The sequence below is a fragment of the Macaca thibetana genome, chromosome 2 (assembly GCF_024542745.1).
Source record: "Macaca thibetana thibetana isolate TM-01 chromosome 2, ASM2454274v1, whole genome shotgun sequence".
Classification (NCBI taxonomy): Eukaryota; Metazoa; Chordata; class Mammalia; order Primates; family Cercopithecidae; genus Macaca; species Macaca thibetana.
In genome coordinates, this window is record NC_065579.1 from 118,258,306 (window position 1) to 118,280,386 (window position 22,081).

The window sequence follows — 22,081 nt, forward strand, 5'->3', positions numbered from 1 at the left end:
AAATAAATGATTGGATAAATAAGCAAATGGGAGAGAATAGATAAATCTTTAATATAAAAGAACTCCAAATGATTTATGCAGATAATCTTCTCTCAAGGAGATGGAACATCACTGCCAATCTTTTTTTTTTTTTCTTATTTTGGAGGGGGGGTGTCAGGGTCTCCGTCTGTCACCCAGGCTGGAGTGCAGTGGCACAATCTTAGCTCACTGCAGCCTCTGTCTCTTGGGCTCAAGATGTCTTCCCACCTCAGCCTCTGAGTAGCTGGAACTACAGGTGTGTGCCACCATGCCCAGGTAATTTTTATTTTTATTTATTTTTATTTTTTTAATAGAGATGGGATTTCGCCGTGTTGCCCAGGCTGGTCTTGAACTCCTGGGCTCAAGCGATTCACCTGCCTCAGCCTCCCAAAGTGCTGGGATTACAGTTGTGAGCTACCGCACGCAGCCCACTGCCCATCTTTTGAATCTGAGCTGTGCCTAGTGACTTCTTTCCAAAGAGTGCAATATGGAAAGGGAGGAAAGAGACAGCTTGCTGACATTGGCCTGGGCAGTGATTTTTTGGATATCGCCCCAAAAGCACAGGTAACCAAAAAATAGAAAAATGGGGTTGCATCAAACTAAACAGCTTCTGTATAACAAAGGAAATAGTCAACAGAGTGAAAAGACCATCAACAGTATGAGAGAAAATATTTGCAAACCATACATCTGATAAGGGGTTGATATCTAAAATATATAAGGAACTCAATAACAAAACAGATAACCCAATTAAAAAAGGAGAAAGAACCTGAATTGACAAAGAAGATGTACAGATGGCCAATGGGTATATGAAAAGATGCTCAATATCACTAATCATCAGGGACATGCAAGTTAAAACCACAGTGAGATATCATCTCACTCCTGTTAGAATGGCTATTCAAAAAGACAGAAGATAACAAGTATTGGTTAGTATGTGGAGAAAAGGGAATCTTTGTACATTGGTAATGGGGATGTAAATTATAGTACAGCCATTATGAAAAACAGTATGGAGGTTTATCAAAAAAAATTAAAAATAGAAAAGAACTGTATGACCCATCAGTCCTACTTCTGGATATATATCCAAAGGAAATCAGTATGTCACAGAGGTATCTGCACTCCCATGTTCATTGCAGCATTATTCACAATAGCCAAGATGTGGAGTCAATCTTGGTATCCATCAGTGGATGAATGGATAAAGAAAATGTGATATTTAGGCCAGGCACAGTGGCTTATGCCTGTAATCTCAGCACTTTGGGAGGCCGAGGTAGGTGAATCATTTGAGACCAGGAGTTCAATTTAGCCGGGCCAACATGGTGAAACCCCATTTCTACTAAAAATACAAAAAATTAGCAGGGCATGGTAGTGTACACCTGTAGTCCCAGCTACTTGAGAGGCTGAGACAGGAGAATCGCTTCAACCTGAGAGGTGAAGGTTGCAGTGAGCCAGGATCGCGCCACTATACTCCAGAGCAAGACTCTGTCTCAAAAAAAAAAAAAAAAAAAAAAAAGTGATATCCAGTGTATATATACAAATAATGTAAGACTATTCAGCCTTAAAAAAGAAGGAAATCCTCTCATTTTCGACAACATGGATGAACCTGGAGGATGTTAAGTGAAATAAGCCAGACACAAAAAGGCAAATACTGCAGGAATCTCACATGTGGAATGTAAAAATATTGAACCATAGAAGCAGAGAGTAGAATAATGGTTGCCAGAGGCTGGGAGTTGGGGGAGTGATGAGGGAAATGGGGAGATGTTGATCAAAGAGTACAAGTTTCAGTTAGGATGAATGAGTTCAAGGAATCTGTTATGCAGTAATGGTGACTATAGTTAATAATACTATATACTTGAAAATTGCCGAGAGTAGATCTTAAATGTTCTCACCCCCCAAAAAAATGAGGCAACAGATATGCTAATTAGCTTGATTTAATTATTTTATAACATATACATAAAACATCTTATTTACACCGTATAATTTTGTCAATCATGCCTTAAAGCTGAAGGAAAATACATAGTCACATGTTGGTATTGGTTCTTTAGCTGTGACAAAGATACCATACTTATATAAGAGGTTAACAATAGGGAAAACTAGGTGTCGGGTTTACAGGAACTCTCTGTATAATCTTTGCAAGTTTTCTGTAAATTTAAAGTCATCCTAAAATTAAAAGTTCATTTTTAAAAAATACTATGGCAAGGATAATAGTCTGTAGTTCAAGTTTAATTTTCATCCCATAGGGAGCCTGAGGTAAATAAAATAGCCCTTAGTGTTCTGGTCTTACTATGGTGTAAAGTGGGGCGATTCTTCCTTGCTGTTGTCTTATGAAGCCATGACAGTTTGTTTGCAGAATCAGAGAATGCAGTATTTCTAAATGTCCTCCTGTGGAATTTCCTACTGGCATGACTTTTTTCCCCTTTGCTTCTGCCCAGTAGCAGTCCCTTGAGTGGCATTTGCTGTCCTAGTTAATCAGAGGGTAAGAGAAATGAAAAACTCTCCTCTTCCCCCTCCCATGAAGTTTCAGTGGGCACTGGAAATGTAGGTCAAATTGCATCACCGTAGAAAGGAGCGAACAGGAAGGTATTTATGAAGTACTGCCAATGTCTCTTTAGATTCAGTCATGACGAACTGGTGTTGAGCCTGTTTAGGTGTGAGATACAGGGAATCAGGGGGCATGTTTGTGATGTAGTCCCAGAATGTTATATTTCAACCAGTGATAAAAGATCTCTGTCTGAAACCCTAGTGAAAATGACTTACACTGGCTTTGCTTAATTTGCATCTCCCAGCTTCCAGAATTCTTTTTGTCTCTTATTTATTATTGGCACATTGCAAAAATTTGTATTAATTTAGCCAGAGAGATGTTTGAATTGTAGAAACTATTGCCATGTGTACATTTAAAAAAGTCTATTGTTTGGTAGTCACATAAGTCTAATAATATATTTTGGAAATTATGTATAATGTGCACAGTGACATCTTGATTAGCACATAGAAACCACAAAATATGTTTTTTTTTTATTTTTAAATTATGTTTAAAGTATCTGTTAGATGGATCTCTGTTTTATTATTTATTTTATTTTATTTATTTGTTTTTAGACAGAGTCTTACTCTGCCACCCAGGCTGGAGTATGGTAGCACTATCTCAGTTCACTGCAGCCTCAACCTCCCAGGCTCAAGTGATCCTCCCACCTCAGTCTCCCAAGTAGCTGGGACTACAGGCATGTGTCATCACACCCAGCTACTTTTTATATTTTTTTGTAGAGACAGGGTTTCACCATGTTGCCCAAGCTGGTCTCAAGCAATCTACCTGCCTCCGCTTCCCAAAGTGCTGGGATTACAGGTGTGTACTGCTGCTCTCAGCCTCTCTTTCTCTCTTTTTTTTTTTTAATGGAAAAATCTTATAGATTTTAGGATATAAGGAGACTTTAAATATATGTTTTTATTTTTTACATATTGTGTGCTACCTACTCCTTTGTAAGACACCCAGATATTGACTACCAAAATATTCTGTTACTGACAGTGTTATGAACAGTAAGCATCCTGATAGCAAAACCAACTCTAAAACATCTATTTTCACTCCCTTCTCCCATCAAGATAATCAGTAGTTGCTTTATGTACAAAATGGAAAGTCAGATGATATGAGATTTTTACAGAGGCTTGGATATTATTTAATAATATGAGTTAAATAGATTATTCTGTGAAATATGTTTATAATTCAACATTTTTAAGCTATATTTTTAACTTTTTATTTTGAGATAATTATAAATTTATAGGAAGTTGCAAAGATGGTCCAGAGAGGTCCTGGTTATTCTTCACCCAGTTTCTCCCATTTATTATGTCTTAACTATAGTGCAGTATTAAAACCAGGAAATTAACATTGGTTTAAAGTATGTGTATGGTTGGTTCTGTGTCATGATATCATGTGTATTTTCATGTAATCACTGCCACAATCAAGATACAGAACTATTCTATCACTAAAAAGATCTTGGCCAGGCGCAGTGGCTCACGCCTGTAATCCCAGCACTTTGGGAGACTGAGGTGAGCGTATCATGAGGTCAAGAGATCGGGACCATCTTGGCCAACATGGTGAAACCCTGTCTCTACTAAAAATACAAAAATTAGCCAGGCCTGGTGTCAAGTGCCTGTAATCCCAGTTACTCGGGAGGCTGAGGCAGGAGAATCGCCCAGGAGGTGGAAGTTGCAGTGGGCTGAGATTGTGCCAGTGCACTCCAGCCTGGCGGCGCAGCAAGACTCCCTAAAAAAAAAAAAAAAAAAAATCAGATCTCCCCTGTGCTACCCCTTTATAGCCACATTCATTCCTGTTACTCTCACAGTCCCTAACTCCTGGCAGCTGCTAATCAGTTCTCCAACTCTAAATTTGTCATTTTGGGAATGTTACATAAATGTGATCTTTTAAAACTGGCTTTTTTCTCTTAGCATTTTAAAAAGAATTTTATTTTTAAAAGACTATGATAAAATTTTTAAAAGAATATTTGTTTTTTTAAAGTTGTTACCCAGAGTTTGATTCACTAATTTTTAAGACCATATTTTTCTAGCTTGGGTGTTCCATACTCTGTGTTGCTATATTTGAACAGCCGCTAAAGTCGAATATGCCGACGTAATAGCTGATTATAGCATTAACCTTATTGCCTGCTGTTAAGGATGATACCCTGGTGTTAAAGGGAAAATTACCCTGGGAAAAGTCCATCCTGTCAACAAAGTAGATATTACAATTGATGAAGAACAGGAATAAGAAGTCCAAATGTTTATACCAAATAAAGTAACTGACCATATTTGTACTCCATTTCGTCTTGAAATCTTCAAAGGAGAGAGACTTTTTGGAACATGATATTTAAATGAAGAGCAGTTGAAATATTTACGTTAATTAATTAATTTACATTAATTAGCTTATGTCACAGAATTGTGGAATGTCACCATACGAAATTAAGTGTCTGCGTCATGTTAAGCTTCTTCGAATGTCTTAAGTAGGAAATGGAGTTCTATGGATAGACAAGGGCTGGAAATAGCCTCAGAAAAATCAGATCTTCAGATGCTGGCATACTGTTTTCTGACAAAATGTGGAGAGTATTCTAGGATCTATAGGAGGGCATGTTAGTGTTTGGCTACAAATAATGATGCCATAGTTCTAGGGAATGCCACATGGTCAAACCTATAACACTGAGCAAACAGAAGGTGAATCCCAGGATACCATTCTGCAGCTCATGGCAGTGAATAAGCACTGGCTCCTCAGCTTCTCCAGAATTCATGTTCCTGAGGTTGTGTCAGGACAGATTTTTATGAATAGGATAATCTTGCAACTAGCAATTGATTTTTGTTTGGCCCTGGCTCCTAACATTTTAGACAGTCTTCCTCCCAGTTGGGAAAATATTCCTGGTAATTAAAATCATCCTTTACTTACCAGCTTAACATTTTTCCCTTGATCACATTTGTTTTCTTTAAGCAACATATGATTGTACTTAAAGTAGCTATTGGGATAGAGGAGAAGGGAAACAATCATTTATTGACCATCAGCTGTATGCCAGCCACTTTGCTAAGTGTTTATGTACATTCATGCATGTAATTGCAGTATTGAAAAACTGCATTAATGATACTCATTAAGTTATGGGCCTGAAATAAACAGCATCCTAAGCAACTCTTCGTAGCAAGCCAATTTTCTTGGTCAGATTTACTCAAGGGGTTTGTTGACCAAAACACAGTAGAGAAGGAGTGAGACATGGTGCATACATGCCTGTGAGAAATGGCGTAAAGAATATAATTATATCTATTAATTTGTATATTCATGAGACAATGTGTAAAATGATACAGAATTTAGACATGTAAGACCCAGCCCCTCTCCTCTTAGCTGTTTATCCAAATGAGGGAAACAAGTTTTGAGTTAAAGGAAAATATCAGCTAACTACAGGACTTTAAAAACTGCTTAACCCATCAATGCAACATGTATAACAAGGTATTACATAATTATTTGAAATCTTTCAGACTGTAAGTGCTTTAATATTCAGAAGAGGAAATGATTACTTATCTCTGACCCTTGATTTTGTTATCTGTATGATTTTGCTACCTCATAGAAGTGAATAACGTAATATATATAAAACACTTAATATAATGCCTACTACTTAGTATACCTTCAATAAATTATAGCGGTTGCTGTTGGTAATGAAAATTATGATAGTAAGAATACTTTATAAGGGTAGGCTGACTGCTATAATGACCCAAAACCCCAGTGCCTTAATATATGTTTATTTCTTGTTTAAGCTCAGAGTGTGTTGGCAAGGAGGCTATTGATTCCCCTAGTCATTCAGGAGTGAAATTGTGTGGCTGTGCCCTCCTGTAGGTGCTTGGAGCCCTTTCCATTTGACCAGCAGAGGAGGGTAGGAGAGACTGAAGCTCAAGCCAGAGAGGTTTGTATGGGCCTAGCCCAGAAGTTGGCAACCAACATTTCTTATTTTATTTTATTTTATTTATTTATTTATTTTGAGATGGAGTCTCACTCTGTCACCCAGGCTAGAGTGCAGTGGCACTATCTCGGCTCACTGCAACCTCCACCTCCTGGGTTCAAGTGATTATCGTTTCTCAGCCTCCTGAGAAGCTGGGACTACAGGCGTGCACCACCACGCCTGGTTAATTTTTGTATTTTGAGTAGAGATGGGGTTTCACCTTGTTGGCCAGGCTGGTCTGGAACTCCTGATCTCAGTGATCCACCCACCTCTGCCTCCCAAAGTGCTGGGATTACAGGCGTGAGTGACGAGCGACTGTGCCTGGACCCAGCATTTTTTTTTTTTTAAGAGATGGTGTCTTGCTCTCTTGCACAAGCTGGAGTGCAGTGGCGCAGTCATAGCTCACTGCAGCCTTGAACTCCTGGGCTCAAGTGATCCTCCTACCTCAGCCTCCCAAGTAGCTGGTACTACAGGTGTGGGACACCACACCTGGCTAATTATTTATTTTAATTTTCATAGAGATGGAGTCTCACTGTGTTGCCCAGGCTAGTCTCGAACTCCTGGCCTCGAGGGATCCTCCCTCCTCAGCCTCCCAAGATGCTGGGATTACAGGTGTGAGTCATCACACCTGGCTTATGCAACATTTTTATTTACATTTTGGATTCAGTCACATGTCGTGACCTTATTGCAATGAATATTGGGAAATTTAGGCAAAATATGTGCTCAGGCGGAGAATGTAAATATAGGTGACTATTGGCAATCTGTATCACAAATAGTATTTAGAAAGGCTTAATAGAAGTGGAAGCATTTTCCCTGGATCTTTCAGAGAAGAGTGAAATTAGAGTGAAATTTGTTGTATGCTGCTCAGTCTGTATTTAGGAAGTAATTTTTAAAGAGGCGGAGTAGAAGAATTAAAAACTCTACGAGCATTATTAATGAAAACTACATTTATCCCAGTAGCCACTGCCCTTACTGTCAGTCATTTGGTAAGTGACCTTTGGCAAGCCATTTATCTGTTACAGACCTGCATTTCCTCACTTATAAGTATTCTTTGTAGGACTGTGGTGGAGATTAAACAAGATAGTACATGTACAGAGTTTAGCAGAGGGTCTGATCCAAGTTAAGCACTCAGCGAAAATTGTTCTTATTGGTAGTGTTGATAAGTATGGCCTCAGAGTAAAATGCATGCTGTTTGTTTATTTAACATCTATCCTAAGGGACCGTGCTAGACTAGCAAAGAATGACTTGACTGAGGTCACATATATAAATTTTAGAATTTTGTAACCCCAGGCCAGTCACAGGAGATTAACGTTCCCCTGATAGACTATTGCGGGACAAACTCTCTCTGTTCCCCAGGCTTTCCTCCTCCCAGTCAACTTTAAAGACACCTCCACCACACACACCCCAACTCCTGTCAACAGGAGTACTGGACTTTAATTTGCCTCTTATCCCTCCTTCTCCCTTCCTTAGCATTGATGTCCGTAGGTGAGTTTGCCTGGGAAGAGTGAAGGTAAATGCCCAGAGCAGCTCTTTATTCCACTGGCCTAATTGCAAGTTCTTAGCAAGGCGATAGCATCCCACTCCAGGCACATATTAACCTGGGTAGCCGTCAGAACCTGTGGTTCCATTTTATCCAATTCAATTCATCAGGCATTTATTAACACTTAACAGCGCTGGGCCCTAGGGATACAAGGATGAAATGTTGTGGACCCAGCCTCCAGGAAGCCCACCTAGAGCAGTAGGCGTGATGACCTGATGAAGTTTCATCTGAGCTGGGTTTTGAAGTGTGGATATGAGTTACTTGGAAAGTAAGAAAGGAGTTCAAGGAGGCATGAGCAGCAGGTATGGAGAAACAGGTGGGAATTGTGGTGTATGGCAGTGAAGGAAATGGTTTTAAGCTCAACTCTAACATGCAATACCTCAGCTTTTATTGGCCTCATCTCACAAGCCTCAGTTTTCTGTTAAAGGAGCACAGAAAGAGTTCCTTTGTTATAGACGGGAATACTAAGTGAGATGATGCATGTAAAAGGCTTACTTTTTGTTACTGGGCACGTGGTAAGTGTTCAGTAAATGTCAGTTACTACTACTATTATTATTGTCATGTGCTCTCATAAATTGACTTTCAAATCTACTGACTTGATCAAGGTTTTGCACAATGACAAATGGGAGAATTACTGGGAATTTTATATTTTAGTTTTCTTTTAGGCTAATGGTGAAATGGTGCCCTATAGTCACAAATAATGGACCAAAAAAATGCCTTGCTGACCTTTCTTTGCTAAAAGAAGAGGGAACCTAGTTAACCTCAGTGAAGCCTGGGAGAGAGGGGCTCAAGATGGGAGAACTGTGCATCCTGAAATGGCAAAAGAGTGAAGGATGGCTATATTGAACATATTTGGAGAGAGGAGAGGGACTAAACATTGTGTAAGTATGTACTAATAGAAGCTGTTAGAAAATGGAGGCTCCTTTAAAAATAAGACTCCATGTGAGGCGTTCCATGAAGTGTTGGGAAAGCCCTAGGACTGACTGCAGTGACTGAAATGTACTCAAGAAACCCAGGCCAGAGTTACTGGAGCCCTTCCCCTCACAATTGGCCTTGACTCCCTCTCCACTTGTGTGTTTTCACATTGACTTGATCCTCAGTGGAATAACTGAGCAGTGGCTGTAGCTCAGTAGGTAGAAAAACCCTCTAACCTTTGAAGAGGGAAATACCCAGTAGCACCATTGAAAAAAGAGGTTGTGTATAGCGTTTCGTTCTTAAATTTGCTTTGCCAAGGAGAAAGCCTGTGAGAGTGAAAGCAAGGTGGAACTGGGGTCCAAAGAGAGGGAGTAAACTAGATGCCATGTTAATTTGTATTTTTGGAGAATATGTCTGCAGTTGATATATAACTTGGTTTAAACATTTTTACAACCTGCTAAAAAATTTGGGTTTGGGTGGTCAATTTTCATTTGGAAGAAAAGATTTAGGAAGACAGTATAGTTCTGGGGGCACAAGCATGGCTACCTATAGGAGACAGGTTTGAAAGGAAAATAAGTGATACAGCCAGCTGAGTACTTTGGAAATTACGTGCCCAGTGACAAAGGGCAGCTCCCAACACAGCTTAATTCAGTCATCTCCTCCAAAAAAGTTGGCCCCTGTGGCCAGAGTTTTAGATTTTCCCAGAGAAACCAGGAGTTTGGAATTTTATGTGAATCTTCCTGCCTTTCAAATATTAGCAACAAAGCCATTTTCCCCCCCAGATCAACATAGAAAACAAAAAAAGTGGGCTATTTTAGGTCTGTGGACTTTTCCATTTGCAGCGAGTATCAAGATGAAGAGAAAAACGCACAGCCTAGGAGTTAGGTGACTTAGCTGAATAACACTGCCAATTCTAGTGCCAGACACAGTACTTGGCATGGAGCACATTCTCAATTTGTTTTGTTTTGTTTTTGAGGTAGAATCTCATTTTGTTGCCCCAGGCTGGAGTACAGTGGCATGATCATGGTTCACTGCAGCCTTAGCCTCAGCTTCCCAGGCTCAAGTGATCCTCCTGCCTAAGCCTCCTGAGGAACTGGGACTACAGGCATGTGCCACCATGCCTGGCTAGTCTTTAAAAATTTTCTGTAGAGACGGCATCTTGCTCTTCCTCAAAGGGTCTTGAACTCCTGAACTTAAGCAGTCCTGCTGCTTTGGCCTCCCAAAGTGCTAGGATTACGAGCATGAGCCACTGTGCCCCAGCCTCAACATGTTTTTATTGAATAAATAAAGCAGCTGAGATCATCTCTCTTGGTTTCAGTCTTTTCATATCTAGAATGGAGAGATTGGAGTCAGCCTTCAAGGCTTCAGGTTGCTTTGTTTTGTTTTTTTTTCTCCCTATTCCCTCTTCCGCAACAAGCTCTAATTTATAAGATCACAACTGTGTTTTCCTTGTAGGATTCATTTCTCTAGCCCCTTTTCTTCCCTCTTACGCACTCTTTAAGAAGCTAGGGTGCCAGTCTCACATTAAAGCTTGGTAATTTTGCCTATAAGTTAAGAAGTTAAGTTTATTCTGTTAAAAACAAGACTGACTTGGTTTAGCCTTTTTTCTTTATTGTGATTAGCAGGTTTATACTTAATTTTGACAGACTGTATGACATAACAAGAGGTGATTCAGATTATGCCTTAAGTTGCAACAAAGTTCTGAATCTTAAAAGCACACAGAAATGTTACTCCTAGAAAATAAGCCATTTTCCCTGTAAAAGCCAATGTAACACTGCCCATGTAGCATTGTAGGCTTTTCTCTGTTTAAAATGAATGATGGGGTGTTTCTGAACCCTTTGGGCTTCTGCAGTATATTCTTTTATAACACATTCTGGTGATAGCTCTATTTTTAAAATACATTTTTTTACTATTTTGGACAAGATCATTTTTTGTTGCAGTTATCACAAATCAGTTCAAAAAATAAGCTCATAAAAAGGGGGGGCATTTACCCTAGATGCCAGGGGCTTCTTAGAACCCTAGGGAACCTAGGGAAGGAAGTGCTGTGGGCCACTCAGGGGCTATGGCGGTAACAAGAAAGCCCAAGAACACTCCTGTGCAGAGACCCTCCCTCCCTCCCTTCCTTCCTTCCTTCCCTCTCTCTTCTGTCTCTCTCTCTCTCTCTCTCTCTTTCTCTCTCTCTCTCTCTTTTTCTCTCTCGTTTTTTCTCCTGGGAGAAACGGGAGATTAGTGACCTCTTGGGTCAGATTCACTCTGAGCAGCACATTCATTCTTTCATTCTCTCTTTGCTGACTGTCTTTTTCCTATAGACTGAAACAGCACTTAGAGGTAGCTTGCAGCCTTCACCAAACTAGACCCTCTTCATCTCAATTTCTCGTTCTAAGAAGAACACATTGACTGTCTCAGTTTGTGTCGTGTGTCCAGCTTAGACAAAGGTGGGAGTAAGTAGTTTGTAGCCCCATAGTAAAAGTATGACTTGGCATGGAGTTGAGAATTACATAGTTCTTAGAAAAAAGGGTCAACATAGGCTAGGGAGCTCCTCTAGGAGAAAGATATCTTATATAATCTCCCTCCCCCTTAAAAAATAAAAGAGTTAATAAACTTATGCTTCAAGTTATGTCTTCTTTCTTTCTCTCCCACTGCTAACTGACCATCATTTAAAGAAATCTTTTTAAAAATTATATTTGTTGAATGCTTATTACGTAGTAGTCATTGAATGAATAAAAGGTATCAAGTTTAATGATTCTAAGAAAATTTTCCAAGTCTATTTAAAATGATTTCTTTTTAACTATTTCTCTTTGCAAAACAAAATTAAGTTGCCATTGAGGCAGTTTGGTGTACTGGAAAGGGAACTAAATATCACCAAAGGCCCGGATTCTAGTTAGTTTCACACCACTTGTTTGCTGGGTAATATTGAGCAAATTATGACCTTTCTCAGTCTGTTTCCTCAGTAGTAAAATGGAGATCATAGTAACAGCTCTTTTGAACACAGGGTTATTAGAAGATCAAATGAGAGAATACATACAAGCATATAATAGGTTTTTCCCCTACTAAAGAAAGGCTTTTGACCCCTATTCTAAGTAGAGAAGTTACTGTTTTTAAATGTTTATTTTTAGTAACTGCAACTATCATTTTTCTCATATTTCCTATAAAGCATTTTTACAGTATGCAACTAGTAAGTGATGAATTCTTTTAAAACCAAAACTATCCTGAAGGAGATGAGTGTTCTGAATCTGATGACTTCCTTGGATACTTTGGAGAAGTAGCAGTAGTGTCCAGATGGAAAACTGAAAAATGGCTTGACCTAGTGAAATAAGATCAAGTGCGGAGTCTAATCTGATGCTGGTGGTGTTCTGCCTTCACCTTCTGTCTACTCTGAAGGAATCACCATCAGGGTGGTGAATGCTTATCATGAACATAACGTCTTTATTGACTGCCTCTATCATGGCAATTTGTAATTAGCTTTGAGTGATTTTTGCATAGCTATAAAGTATTTAGGATTCAAAGAAATGCATTTTGGCTCAGGACAGACATGTTAAACAAGAAAGCAGCTTTTATTGGAAGTAAGGCAGAAAAGGAGCACTAAAATGGAAATCAGAGAAATTTTTAAAAAGAAAGGAGACTGGGAAGGAATTAAAAATCTGAAGAGAAACATCTGGTTTATAAAGATTGTAGGAATGATTTTAAGCATTACCGAATAGCATTTTGAGTGAATAAAATTGACACTTTTAAAAAGGGAGAGGGAAGCAGTATGACCTGGAAATAACTTAAAACCTAATAAAGATAATTATGAATAAATGTTCAAAACATGGCATATAATTTCAGCCACTGATTTTCAGCGATGCTTTATTCCTATCTTAGGATCTCAGGCCATAGAAACATTTGGTTACCATTTTAGAGTACATGAAAATAAATAAAAATTGAGCAAAGCAATATTACCTCCTCCATATCTTGCTTTATAGCCAGTGAGGATTACAGGGAGAGAAGTATATGAGTAGTGAATTTTTCATATGAGCTCAGCCTGTCTTGTGCTTTATACCTTGACAACGTCTGCCCCATAGCTGTGTCATTGCCCGTGTTTGCTGCTTTTTCTCTTCTGCATGTGAGATTTGAAGACCAGCTTATTTTCTAACTTTGGTTTGTTAATCTGTAATTTCTTGACTCCTTAACTCATTGGTCCTCTACAAATTAATTAAAAAGCACATTTTACCTGAAATATATGCACACAACTATGAAGATAATGGAGCACATAGTTTCCTTGTGCTTTTTAGGAAGATAGTTCAATTGAATTTTTGTTTCCTGTTGAAGTATTAAAAATTGCTTTTATAAACTGCTGAAATGATAAAGAAGGACAGCGTGAGCTCTCCAAATAATAATCTTATTCAATCTGTATTTTTAAAATCTGTGATTTGACAAGTTTCATAGGAGCAGGCTTTCTGAATCGCCATTTTAAAAATTAAGTGGAAACTCATTAGTGCAAATTACAATGATTTTAAGCCCCAGGAGGCTAACTGTGTACATATTGAATAGTCATTTGTTCTTAGTTTATTGTAAATATAGCCAATTAAGTTCATTGTAACACACACACACACACACACACACACACACACGCAAATCACATTTGTTATAAAATTGGTAAAATGTCTTGAAATTTAACAGTTTGACATCTCAAAGCACATATAATTTTGGAATATCTGGCAACCAATGAGACTGTATGTTTCTGATTAGCTTTGTCCATCCACTGTTTCATCCATTTGCCTTTTTTCTGTTTTTGTAGATCTGAACCGAATTAAGACGAACGAGCTTTCACAATTGCAGCAGATGAAGATCCATTGGTAAATCGATCAGGATTTTTGGCCTACCCTCCAAAGAAAAGGTAACTGGCTGTTCTGATATCGCAAGCACAGTTGAACAAATACAGTGCTTCCAGTTATAATAGAGTTTGAGTTTTACCAAAGGATGATAGTTTGTTAATTTTGAGACATCTGTGTAAGATCTCAAATGTTAAATGTAATCCTGAATATGATCTTAGAAAAATGAAATGACAATGAATTTAGGAGTATGATATTATTAGGTATTTGTTTCTCAACACAAAAACTGCTAAATAACATGCCCTCCAAATTTGTTAAAATTGCAGGAAGACTTTAGTTATAGAATCCTCCTTCTCTCCCAGTCTATACCCACTTTTTTCTGGAAGTTATCCAAAAGTGTGCTCTTGTTTCTTTCCAGCACCATTCCCCCAGCTCCTGTTTTCTTGTCTTTCCATGTAATGTAGACCCAGCTGCTTAGGGCAGTGAAGATCCTAAGCAAGATTGTAAAACAGGCAGGCGTTCTTCAGGCACACTTTCTGGGCCCAGTGCCTTTGCCCAGGCTGCCAGACAGCTCTGTGGTAATGAGTAGTCTCTGATCATTACAAAAATAGCAGCCATCATTAATGGAGTGTCTTTTTTTTTTTTTTTTTTTTTTTTGAGACAATCTCACTCTGTCACCCAGGCTGGAGTGCAGCGGTGTGATTACGGCTCACTGCAACCTCCACCTCCTAGGTTCAAGTGATTCTTGTGGCTCAGCCTCCTGAGTAGTTGGGATTACAGGTGTGCACCACTACACCTGGCTAATTTTTGTATTTTAGTAGAGATGGAGTTTCGCTATGTTAGTCAGGCTGGTCTCGAACTCCTGACCTCAAGTGATCCACCCTCCTTGACCTCCCAAAGTGCTGGGATTACAGGCATGAGCCTCCAATGCCTGGCACATTAATGGAGTTTCTCACTGCATGTCCACCATTGTACATTTACTGTTTTGGGGAGGATAATGGTGAAATTTCACATAGTACAAAGCAGAAAATTCCTGGAGGAATTTTGATTAAAAAAAAAACAGGGCTGAGTACAGTGGCTCACACATGTAATCCTAGGACTTTGGGAGGCTGAGGTGGAAGGAATTGCTTGAGCTCTGGAGTTTGAAACCAGCCTGGCCAACATAGCTACACCCCCAACTCTAGAAATATTTTGTTTTATTTTATTTTATTCTGGAGTGCAGTGGTGCCATCTCAGCTCATTGCAAGCTCCGCCTCCTGGGTTCTGGAGCAGCTGGGACTACAGGCACCCGCCACCACGCCCAGCTAATTTTGTTTTTGTATTTTTAGTAGAGACGGGGTTTCACCATGTTAGCCAGGATGGTCTCGATCTCCTGACCTCGTGATCCGCCCTCCTCGGCCTCCCAAAGTGCTGAGATTACAGGCGTGAGCCACCGCGCCCGGCCTACAAACAATTTTTAAAAATTAGCCAAGCACGGTGGTGTATGCCGTATAGTCCCAGCTACTCAGGAGGCTGTGGCAGGAGGATCCATTTGAGCTCAAGAGCTTGAGGCAGTTAGCCATGATGATGCCGCTGCACACCAGCCCCAGCGACAGCAAGACCCTATCTTAAAAAGCACGCAACAACAACAACAAAATTATTCTCCTACTTCTGAAAGGAATGAGATAACTTACAAGTTAAGGTGCAGTTTAAGATGAGTCATTAAAGACTAAAACAGAACAGAATGGAAACAAGATTAAAGGAGTTTCAGCCTCTGGAATCAATTATCTTACATACTTAGGTAACAAATGTGATGCCACAATCAGGTTTTAGGCAACTGTAACAAAAATGGTAGCATTTCAGACAACACATAAAAGATAACATTTTTACCATTAACAATCTGAAACAGCTTCACAGAAAGTGTTTTAGTACTATTGAGATGTTTAAAAGAACAATTTGGGGAGCTATGAAGTCTCTACCTTGAAAACAGTCTCTTAAAATTTTTCTGGACTAAAGCTGAAGGGATATGCAGAGATATCTTTCAGTGATCATTGAAGTCATCACATTGAATGTTGTTCATTGTGTCATGTCTGCAAGGTGCCAGAGAAGAGAGAAACAGGCTTTCCTGTATGGTGTCCAGTCACTGACAATGGAGGAGTATAGGGAGAAGCTAAGAGGAAACACGTTTGACAGAATGCCAAAGGAGCTCTTTAGTGCCTGTTTATGGAGTTTTTACTGTGTGCATGGGGATTGTCCCTGGGAGGAAAAGGAGAAGAATAGGAGGTGATTTACACGGACTGCAGTGATAACTTAGGCTTTTTTGAATATTATACCAATGAAAAGATTAATATGATGCCAGGAAGTAAGTGACCAAGAAGCAGAGAAAGAAGAGGAGTCACAAGTTCAAAAGTCTCTAGAGACCAGAGAGACCAGAGAGGGGAAATAAAGTGAGCGAGGTGGAACTGTGAGAAACCATCCAGTCCATGATCCATCTAATGTGGCAACCCCTTCTCAGCAACAGATTGTAGGCCCAATATCTGTTCATGCAACAAAGACTTATTGGGTGCCAACCTACGTGCTATGTTCTCTTATGGGCACTGGGGATAAATTAGTAAATCGAAAGGACAAATATCCCTGCCATTGAATTGGCGCTTACCTTTTTTTCTTCATTAACAAGTAAAAATTGGATATGTTTATCATGTACAGTGTATTCTTTTGAAATATGTATTCATTGTGGAATGGCTTAAATCAAGCTAATTAAGGTAGGCATGACTTCTCATACTTATGTTTTGGTTGTGAGAACACTTATCTAGTCTCTTTGCAATTTGCAAGAATACAACACATTGTTATTAACTATAGTAAGCATGTTTTGCAGCTGAAGTTCTTGAACTCATTCTTCCTAACTGAAATTTTGTACCTTTTGACTAACTTTCCCTAAACCCGTCACCTCTATCCTCTGGTAACCACCGTTCTATTCTCTACTCTGAATTCAACTTTTTAAGATTCCACATATAAGTGAGATTGTGTCCTATTTGTCTTTCTTGGCCTGGCTTATTTCACTTAACATAATATCCTCCAGGTTCATCTGTGTTGCTGCAAGTGACAGGAGTTCTCTTTAAAAAAAAAAAAAAAAATACAGATAGGGGTCTCACTATGTGTCCTAGGCTAGTCTGGAACTCCTGAACCCTGGGCTCAAGTGTTCCTCCCACCTTGGCCTTCCTTCCAGAGTGCTTGGATTACAGTTGTGAGCTACCACATCTGGCTGGATTTCCTTCTTTTTAAAGATTGAATAGTATTCCATTGTGTGTGTGTATACCACACAGTGGAATATTATTTAGCTATAAAAAGAAGGAACTATTGATAACATGCTCCAACATGGATAAACCTTGAAAACGTTTTGTTAAATGAAGGAAACCAGACACAAAGGCCACATATTATGTGGTTTCATTTAATATTCAGAATAGGCAAATCCATAGAGACAGAAAGCAGATGTGGTTTTCAGGGGTTGGGGAGGGAATGTGGGCAGTGACTACTTGATGAATACAGAGTTTGCTTTTGGAGTGATGAAAATGTTCTGGAACTAGATAGTAATATTGGTTGTACTACACTGTGAATGTACTAAATGTTACTAAATTGTACGCTTAAAATGGTTAAAGCCCAGGTGCAGTGGCTCATACCTGTAAATCTAGCACTTTGGGAGGGTGAAGCAGGAAGATTACATGAGTCCAGGAGTTTGAGACCAGCCTGGGCAACACTTGAAACCCTGTCTCTATTTAAAAAGTACAAAAATTAGCTAGGCGTGGTGGCATGTGCCTTTAGTCTTAGCTATTTTGGAGCTGAGGTGAGAGGATCACTGAAGTCTTGGAGGTTGAGGCTGCAGTGAGCTGTGATTACACCAGCTGGATTGCACTTGCGCCTGGGCAACAGAGCGAGACCTTGTCTCAAAATAAATAAATAATAATAAAATGGTGAAAATGGTGAATTTCAGTTATGTGAATTGTATTTTAAAAATAATGGCATTTAGAAAGACTTTCAGAAATGTGTACTTTATGTCTTAGACCGGAGAAGGTAGTTTAGCTAGAGTGGAGTCTTTGTAAGGGGCAGTGGTGGATGCTAAGGGTGGGAAAAGGTTTGGCTAGATATTGAAAGATATTGACTGGCCAAGGAGTTTAGCAGCTATAAATATAGCACCATATACTCCATGAGGAAGAAGGAAACTCAAGAGAGGTTGGTGCTCTGGGAATTGCAACTAAAGATGAAGTTTCAAGCAAAGGCAGTGAGTTTTATCAGTCTGTGCCGTTGCTACTTACCTAACAGAGTTTTGTGGCAATCTCACAAAAGTTTCAATATTTAGAGTTTCTTCTTCTAAAAAAAAAACTTTATAAAAGGATAATCATCTTTTAAAATAATCATCCTGACTATAAAACTATGTTGATAAAAAATCTAAACATTATATAAATATATATGCTAATAAAAAGTTCCTTTGAGTTTAAAGAATTAAAGCACCTTTAATTCTTTTACCCCTTGCTTCTCATATGGTAAATCCAGAGTTATCTAGACTGTTTTTTGCATAAACTTAGCATCATCATCATCACTTTTTCACAAAAATAGGCACATATGATTCATAGTATTTTTTGCATGTTTCTTTAAAAAATGTTTATCTTGGTTGTCTTGCACTTCTTTTTTTTTTGGACCATTACATTATATGCTATTTTATTTGTAAAAACAAAAAGTTGAAAAGTAACGGTTACATACCTCTATTAGAGGATGAATTGTTATAAAATGTGAAAGTAGCTAACACACACTGAGCACTTAATATGTGCCAGGCACTATTCTGAACATGTTAATTTATTGACTCTTCATAAGCTCATGAGGTAGATATTATTGTTATCTTCCTTTTGCAGAGGAGCTAACTGAGGTACAGATGAAAAAGTTGTCCTGCCAACGTCCAGAGTTAGGTAGTGGCAGAGATGGGTTCCAGGACCAGCTTCATCTCCAACTCATGTTCCCATGAGGAATGCTGTGGCTGGTGGTGTCAGATTTTACTTAGGATTTTTTCAAGAAAAGTCAGTCTGGAATTTTTTGTGAAATTTTCCAAGTTTTAATGTTGGCTTAAAAAATAGCTTTATTGATATGTAATTCAAATGCCATAAATTTACCCCTTTAAACTGTACATTTAATGGTTTTTAGTGTATTCACAATATTGATTGTATAACTGTTTCTTCTATCTAGGTCAAAAACATTTTTAGCACCCATCCCATTCCTAAGCAGTCACCCTCCATCTTCTCTTCCCTCAGCCCCTGGAAACCACTAATCTTCTCTCTGTCTCTATGGATTTGCCTATTCTGGATAATTCACCTAAATGAAATCAAATAATTTGTGACCTAGTTGTCTGTCTTCTTTCATTTAGCATAATGTTTTCAAGATTCATTCATGTTGGAGCATGTATCAGTGCTTCATTTTATGGCTGAATAATGTTTTTTTTTTTGTTTGTTTTGTTTTTTTTGTTGTTGTTGTTTTTTTTGAGATGGAGTCTCACTCTGTTGCCCAGGCTGGAGTGCAGTGGCACAATCTTGGCTCACCACAAGCTCCGCCTCCCGGGTTCAAGCGATTCTCCTGCCTCAGCCTCCCAAGTAGCTGGGACTACAGGCGTGCGCCACCATGCCTGGCTAATTTTTTTGTGTTTTTAGTAGAGATGGGTTTCACTATGTTGGCCAGGCTGGTCTTGAACTCCTGACCTCGTGATCTGCCCGGCTTGGCCTCCCAAAGTGCTGGGATTGCAGGCATGAGCCACCGCACCTGGCAATAATATTCTTTGTATAGATATACCACAATTTGTTTATTCATTTGTTGATGTACATGTGCGTTGTTTCTACCTTGTGACTTTTAGGAATAATGCTGCTAATGAATATTAGTGCACAAGTATCTCTTTGAGTCTCTGCTTTCAGTTCTTTTGAGTGTATATCTAGAAGTGGAATTGCTGGATCATATGCTAATTCTGTGTTTAAGCTTTTGAGTAACTACCACTGTTTTCCACAATGGCTACACCATTTTACATTCCTGCTAGCAATGTATGAGAATTCCAGTTTTTTCATATCCTTGCTAACACTCTTCATTTTCTGTTCTGTTGTTGTTGTTGTTGTTTATTACAGCCATCCTAGTGGGTGAGAGGTGGTATCTCTGATTTAGATTTGCATTTCCCTAATGACTAATGATATTGAACTTATTTTGTTGTTTTTGTTGTTAATTTACCGAGCTGAAAGAGTTCTTTCTACATTCTAGTTCAAGTCCCTTAATCAGATATATGATTTGTAAAAATGTGTAGGTTCTGTGGGTTTTCATTTTCTTGATGGTATCCTTTGAAACACAGAAGTTTAATTCTGATGACATTCAATTTACCCATTTGGCTGTGTTTTCATTTAGATGGAGTCTCACTCTGTTGCCAGACTGGAGTGCAGTAGCGCAATCTGGGCTCACTGCAACCTCTGACTCCCTGGTTCAGGTGATTCTCCTGCCTCAGCCTCCTGAGTAGCTGGGATTACAGGCACGTGCCACCACACCCAGCTAATTATTGTATTTGTAGTAGACATGTAGTTTCACCATGTTGGCCAGGATGGTCTTGATCTCCTGGCCTTGGGATCCGCCTGCCTCAGCCTCCCAAAGTGCTAGGATTACAGGTGTGAGCCACTGCGCCTGGCCTTGGCTCTGTTTTTAAAAAGAAATACCTGATAAGTTAGATTCCAGCCCACTAATCGCCCGCTTGTGATTGCTGCTCTGCTGCCACTGCCCCAGAAACCATTTGGAAAAATCCTCATGCTTTTTGAAAATACCTGTTTTCCAAAGAGATGGAGCAAGCTCTGGAAGGCAGGAAAGGCAGATTTCTCACCAGGAGCAATTTTGTTTTGGTTCCCCTTTTCCATTCCTGAAATTCCTTCACTTAGAACACCTTGATGTAGACGTGGGGGCATAGTAGGAAGTGGACAGAGGATCAAGGCCTCAAGGTCTTGAAAATTTTATGTTGATCAAAAGAGAATATTGGTTAAAATAAAAGATTAAATTGGTGAAAATAAATATTTGCCTTGAGCCATAGATTATGTCGTTTAAAATCAGAATGACCGTAAGAGTGTAGTTAGTAATTGTGTTTCTAGGAAGAAAGGTTTATGGACCAGTACACCTAGAAGTAATTTGGGGTAAGGTCTTACTCTTCATATTTCTTTATGTGTGTACTTGGGAGGAGAGGAGGACAGATAACTGTATTCATTCATAGTCATTCACACACCTTAGTGAAAAATAGTTAAATCTGCAGGAAAAACTCTACCAAGAAAACTCTACCAAAGAAAACTCTACCAAGAATAGGAGAGCTTTACTTTGGAGGTGGAAAGGGAGTGCAAGTTTTTGTGGAACAGTCTGTTGAGAAGCAGTACAAACCCAGATAGGCTCCTGGACCACGGTGCAAAGAGAGAATGGGGGAAAGTCAAGGGTGCCATGTTTACTGGATCTATGGCTTTGCTTAGAGCTGGACCTTGGCTGAGGAAAGGAGGAAGAAACATTTGTGTTATTCTTTCCCTCTTATACTAACACACCTGCATTGTTAGTCCTTGGGTTCACCCCAAAGGCATTTTGCTGACCATTTTGGAGACATGGTTACAACTCATCTTATGGTTTGTGGGAAAGTGGGTTCCAGGTTCTAAATAACACCCTTATGTTGGGAATGCAAATTGTTGATCTCTGGGAGACTAAATGTATGTCTCATTGTCACCTTGATTTCAGAGCATATACTCTTAACTCTGAATCCATGAAGTCCTGTGATACAGAGGTGGGGATGAGTTCCCGTGTGCTTAGTGAGAGGGTTCAGGAAAGAGTTTGTTAAAGAAATGGAATTTGTGGAAGAACTTTGAGTGAACAGCAGGATTTCAGCCAAGGGAGGGAAACTATTATAGATGGAGTGACCTATATGAGCAAAGACTTGGGAGCTGGGAGTTGGATGGAGTTGGGGTGGGGGCATGTTTGAAGTTCTGAATTTGTCATTTGGGTTGGACCATAGACTACATGCAGGAGGCAATTGAACCCTGTAGAAGTGGTGGAGCTGAGGCAGGGGCAGATTGTAGAGGACCTGGAATGCTAGGAGAGAAGTTTTTATTTATTTTATCAGTCAGTGGAGACCCCCTAAAAATGGTAGGGGCTAAAGCCATACTTCAGCAAGATTGGTCTGATAGTATAGCATACATAGATTAGAATTAGGGCTTACTGTGTGACAAGCGTGGTGCTAATAATAATAGCTGACACAGTGTGCTTTTGCACTGTTAATTTCTTAATGTTCCTCATAAAGTAGTTACTCTTGTTTTACTCATTTTATAGATGTAGAAACATGCACA

The 22,081-nt window shown here is 39.2% G+C and overlaps 2 protein-coding genes across 7 annotated transcripts in view; one reads left to right on the forward strand and one right to left on the reverse strand.

The window, feature by feature from the left end:
• The window catches only part of THOC7 (THO complex subunit 7), a 738,093-nt gene that overhangs the window by 50,780 nt on the left and 665,232 nt on the right, over window positions 1-22,081 (reverse strand). The gene's annotated exons all lie outside the window — the stretch shown is intronic.
• ATXN7 (ataxin 7) overlaps window positions 1-22,081 on the forward strand; it is a 149,356-nt gene that overhangs the window by 20,797 nt on the left and 106,478 nt on the right. For 4 of the 6 annotated variants that reach the window (XM_050781218.1, XM_050781215.1, XM_050781214.1 and 1 more), the window contains exon 2: window positions 13,694-13,792. The gene's annotated coding sequence lies outside the window, so the exon portion shown is untranslated. Of the gene's footprint in view, window positions 1-11,611; window positions 13,793-22,081 lie in introns of those variants that run through there. The other 2 variants (XM_050781216.1, XR_007723530.1) reach the window with 2 other exon arrangements.